General features: G+C 35.5%; 1 protein-coding gene across 7 annotated transcripts in view; it reads right to left on the reverse strand.

The window, feature by feature from the left end:
- ADGRL2 (adhesion G protein-coupled receptor L2) overlaps nt 1–5,746 on the reverse strand; it is a 206,000-nt gene that overhangs the window by 154,680 nt on the left and 45,574 nt on the right. The window lies entirely within an intron of this gene.

Genomic DNA, 5,746 nt, shown 5'->3' on the forward strand with positions numbered 1-5,746 from the left:
ATGCCCTCAGGTAGCTTTCATTCTGGTAAAGGTGCTGGAAATTTCTGCGGGCTCTTGTAGTGGGGAGGAGCATGTAGGAAGGAGTCAAATATTAAGACCTTCCACTGGCTACAGCCCACGTGAGCCACATCCTACATCCTCGTGCTTTTTATCATAGTATCGAGCATTTCAAATCTTTCCAGGAGTCACTCATTTGTGTTCAACTGAAATGCATTCCAAAATACAGGATTTAAAGAGATACTAGTCGGGCAGAGCCTGTGGCTCAAAAGAGTAGGGTGCTGGCCCCATATACTGGAGGTGGCGGGTTCAAACCCAGCCCCGCCCAAGAAAAAAAAACTGCAGAAATATAAAGAGATACTAGCCATTCAAGTTACTGATTTGTATTCCTCTTCTAAACCTTTGTATGTAAAGTTGTCAAACTGTATATCTGAGATTGTAAAGCAAATAAACATTACTTAGGAAAGCGTCCACTGTGACAAATCTTTTACCTTACAGATTTACTACTTTACTAAAACACGCAATCTTAGGACGCATTTATATATTCATCAGCATTGCAACGAAGAAAATCTTCCTTCAAGACCAAACTACTGTTGAAAATTTAACTTAGTTTCATCCTTTTTTTTTTTTTAAAGCAAAAATTACTAGAAACATTTGTTTGGACCTTGTCAGAAGGGTTTCAATTTTACATCATTACGTTTTAACTTGCCTAATCAGTTGAACAAAAGTACTTTATGTAAAATGATTCTTTTAGTTGCCTTAGCTACAAATCCCTGCAGAATAATATAATTGAAATCTACTCACGTAAGTTAGGAATAATTAGGACCCCAAATTAAGCCAAACACAAAGTTAATTCAAATAGTCAGCTGCTGTCATTTAAATGGTTGCAGGGTTTTATTGTTGCAAACATTTGTGAATGCTTTTAACTATACTTTGTCCTTCCAGTCTTTAGTATTTTAGTACTAACAGACATGAGATCAAGAACCAAAGATTTACCAGCCTTTAAACTGGAGTTACACCTAGACTCAAGGCTCTTGTCACTAAAGGTTTTCCAGTCAATCTTTGCTATCAGTCAATTAACAACACTGTTGAAAGAATGGAGTGACAGCTCTCCAAAGCAAGCTTTCTGGTAAATAAAGCAAGATCACACAATCTAGAGTGAGTGCCATTAATGCAACAGAAGTAAGAGCTTTTGAAAGCTAACGGGGATGGTTTCTTATTTGCTTAAACTCTAAAACAAAGCAAAGGATTAAACAAGCTTCCTGTTGTAAGCAAACTGAAGGGAAAAGGAGATGCCCCAAACCCATACCTGAAGCAGGAGCTCAGGCCTTTTAACTTCTGTAAGGATCACTGGTGCTCAGTTTGCACTGATAACTAAATATCGTACAAGTTAAAACTACTCTTATAATTGTTACGGGTTTTCAGTGTTCTAGTCATTGATGGTTCTCAGCAATAGTTGGTACCTTCAGAGAGAACCTGTTTTTGGAAAAAACGTTCGTGGCTGTACACTTCCCAAGGTTGTTTGAAAGTTACAGAGTTTTTTAGCAAGATGGGGCCTCTCCTACCAGACACGATTTTCATTACAGAACAGAGTCGAATTTAACACAGTTTTGAATCGAAAATGGTATTAAGAAAGCTTTCCCCCCAAATTCTCTCTTTCGGTCATCTGCGTAAGCTACATAATGTGAAGCAACAAATTTTAAACCGTATTTTAAATATTCTTCAGTCACAGCCTCGTGAAGCAGGAAGATACACCAGTGACCTGCAGCTAAACAGGCAATTCTACAGAATGCAGAAGAGAGTGGCGGGAGCAGAGGTGGGCAAAGGAAAATTCTAGACTTCTCATCACCAAGACAGAAGATGTGATTCCAAATCTAGTATTTTTTATTTCTGAAAGAAATCAAAATGAAATATTCTGACTGCTCAGGTCCCTATATATAACTCCTCTTTGAACAAAACCTGCTATTTTCTTAGCTATTATTGGCTTTTCCAGGCTGAAGAGTCAAATAAACTTTATGGGAAATAGATTTCATTTGCAATTTGTATTACCATAAAATTAAAATAAATCTTATCAGTCGTCTATCTTTGTCTCGGATAGGAAGAGCAAAAGGAAATTATGTCCATTGGTAAGAATATAGAAAAGAATTTTGGTTAAGGATAATAGTACTAAACGGAAAAAAAAAAAAAAATCACTAGATGACCTTGGGAAGATTCCGTATCTTTAGCTGTTTGCTGTGATCAATTTACATTCGAATATTCCCATTCTACACTCTTAGGGTACTAACAAAGTCATGGTATCAATAATGAAGTACAAATACAACAACTGTTAATTGATGACTGTGACAAATTAGTATAAAACTTTTTCGGACGTTAAGGCAACCATAATATATCCTTTGTATTACATGATTGTATGGAGTTGAATAACAAAATACATTTGTATTTTAAAATACGATTAAAAGTAATGTTTCCACGAATGACAGAAGGAAAGTAGGACCTATCAGTGGGGACTAGAAGGCAGTATTAGGGAGAAGGGTTCGGCTGCATTGTTGCTCAGAGATTTTTCAAAGCAAATCATCAGATAAAAGGCCAACAGAAAGCATAGAAAATAAGATTAATAAGTGGAAAAAATATAAAAATGTTCACTAAGGTTTCAAGCTAGCTTAGTTCCTTTTTTAATAAAATGAGTTATACAACTGAGAGTGATGTTATCTATATGTCAACTATGTTGTTTGGGTTAAACATAAACCTTAGATTTTCAGAAGTCATTGTCGTGCAAAATCTGATTTTCTAGACTACACACTTTAATGATCAAAAGTCCTTGATACAGATGTAGACCAGCAACTTCAGCGTCACCTGGCAGCTTATTGGAAATGCAGGCTCTCGATGCACGAAATTTCGAGAAGCAATGTTCTAGAGATCAGATTTTTTTTAATCCAGCACGACCTCCATGAGGTTTCCTGTCCTCCTGTACACATCTCTTGCTGAACCTTTCTCTCCCTGATCCAAATACACATTCTCTTCTTTCACAGATAAGCCTTCCTGCCCTTGCACTGGGTCCCCATTTTCCTTTGTTCTGCCTGATATTGGACATATCTACTAAAAACAACCAAAAAAGAAAATTACAAAATACTTACCCTAAACAGTGGAATACACTTAACCTCACTACCTGTCTCCTTCATTTTCTTAACTTTTTTTTGGTGGGGGGAAGAATCTCACTTTCTGTCACCCTGGGTAGAGTGCCGGGCCATCTTCATAGCTCAGAGCAACCTCAAACTCTTGGGCTGAAGAGATCCCCTTGCCTCCAAAGCAGCTGGGACTACAGCTCCCACCACAACACCTGACTAGTTTTTGGTATTGAGTAGAGATGAGGAGTCTTGCTCTTGGAACTCTTGAGCTCAAGCTATCCACCCCAGTCAGCCTCCCTAAGTGCTGGGCTTACAGGTGTGGCTTATTTAACTTTTTAAAAACCTGTCATCATCACCTCATCTCACCTCACCACTGTACCACAAGAAAGTTCTCTCTTGAAGTCTAACAGGTTTTCGATTATGTTTAATTCATAAAGTTAAAGAAGCTGAACATTCAAGAAGTTCTTAACTGTTGTTAATCTATTAACATTAGCTCTAATCAAAACCTGAATTTAATACAGACATATCTACCACCTGGTTTAGATTTTAATACTATTAAAAGAAGAATCAGGAAGGGAAGAGAGAACTAATGATTAATGCACATACACAAACATCAATAAGATTCGGAGATGGGGACAAGGGAATAGTAAGACTCCCCATAAATAAGCAACAAAATAAATGAGAGTTTTACTTAAACCTCTTTTTCAGATTAACCTGCTGTATAAAACGGAACTCTTCATCTGAACTCCTGGTTTTTGGTTATATTTTTTACAGAAAAGCCCTGTTTCTTGACACTCCAAAATTCCTAAAATGAAGAACTTTATATTCACTATAAGATATTTTAATCTTATTTTTGCTTCTCTCTCTATCCCCAGCCTCCCTCCCTCCTTTCCTCTGGGCTGCAGCAAACCTTTACCCCTTAAAAATAAACTTTGTTTTTATAAATACATTAGATGCAAAAACCAGAAATGATTTAAGTAGAAGACAGCACTGGTTTATTATTGAAACAAGAAGAACAGTAACATTTTCATCTACTGTTCAATCTGTACAGATATAAATGATACACATTTCCTTTTTCTCTTCTTTTTTTTTTAACTACTGCCTAGCATTCATTTTTAATTGGGGTATATCCCAATTTCCTCTACTATGTTAGTTAAAATTTGATTCATACCAACTTAATATTAGTTTACTTCACTTTAACTGACTGAAGACTTCAGCATTCACCTTCTAACAAAGGTAATTTCTGGTGAGTTAAAAATTTAAACAGAAACATTTAAGAGCTACAGGAAAATGCAAGTGATAACTATTTAGTCAATAACAAGATAAGCAATTCTTAAGCATAAAAATAATGTAAGATCTCATAAAAGGAAATCGCTACACATCAAAAAGAAAAAAGATGAAGAAAACAAATGTGATAAAATCTTAATAAAACTGTCAAATCTGTGATTACTACTGTATTACAAATTTTTCTTTTCTGTTTGAAATGTTCTTTAAAATTTTCAGCAATATAAATTAAACTAAAAGGCAAATTGGAATACATTTTTCGGAATAAAAATGGCGAAGGAGCCAGGTGTGGTGGCTCACGCCTGTAATTCCGGCACTCTGAGAGGCTGAGGGGGTGGACTCCTTGAGGAGAACAAACAGTCTGAGCAAGACCAAGACCCTGTCTCTACTAAAAATAGAAAAGCTAGCTGGGCGTTGTGGTGGGCACCTGTAATCCCAGCTACTCAAGGGCTGAGTTTGAGGTTGCTATGCCCTTCGGCACTCTACTGAGGTTGACAAAGGGAGACTTTATCTCAAAAAAAAAAAAAAAAAGACAAAGAAGTGTTAACTATGAAAAATTTAAGAAGTAGTAACAGAAAAATGGATAAAAATAGTAAACAAGAACATTCACATCAAAATGATTACTGACCAGAGCAGTAAGCAAACTCACAAATGTTTTATCCTTACAAATAGTTCTCAAATTACAAATTCAAATCTTCATCAAATATTCTTTCTTACCCATTGAAGTGGCAAATTTAAAAATTTAAACTTTTAAACATTTAAAAATCTATGCTGGTAAAGCAGACAGAGTATGACAGCCTCAAACGCTGATAATCAATGTGAATTCTGCTTTAACCCTGCACAGACGCCTGTTTAAAGATGATTCCATTTCTCATGCAACAGTCAGAATTCTAGAATTCTAGCATCAAGAAATAAACAGATGTTAAGGAAAAAAAATATATAGATATTTATTTTACTTATGCTTGACAAAAATCCAGTGCAAATGGCTAGTAAGTAAAGGGGAACTAAATGATTTTTTTACACAAACGTGACAAATTACAATGCAGCTGTTACAACCCACTATTATCTAAATATATAATGACATAATAATATGCCTTATAACAGAAAGTGAAAACTCTGATTGTAAGAGTATATGTAGATGAGGAACCAGAATATTAAGTATGTGTGCCAGCGAGAGGAAAAAAAAAAATGAAAGGTGCCGTGGTTATATCACAGTCATAGAATTACAAATTTAAAATTTTAATCTTAACTTTTTAATTTCTATCTTTTCTCATGACGATGTAGTACATTTAAATCGAAAGAAAAAACTTTTAAGAAAAATAGGCACTCGGCTCGGCGCC

Source organism: Otolemur garnettii, unplaced genomic scaffold (assembly GCF_000181295.1).
Source record: "Otolemur garnettii isolate 467f Iridium unplaced genomic scaffold, OtoGar3 scaffold00010, whole genome shotgun sequence".
Classification (NCBI taxonomy): Eukaryota; Metazoa; Chordata; class Mammalia; order Primates; family Galagidae; genus Otolemur; species Otolemur garnettii.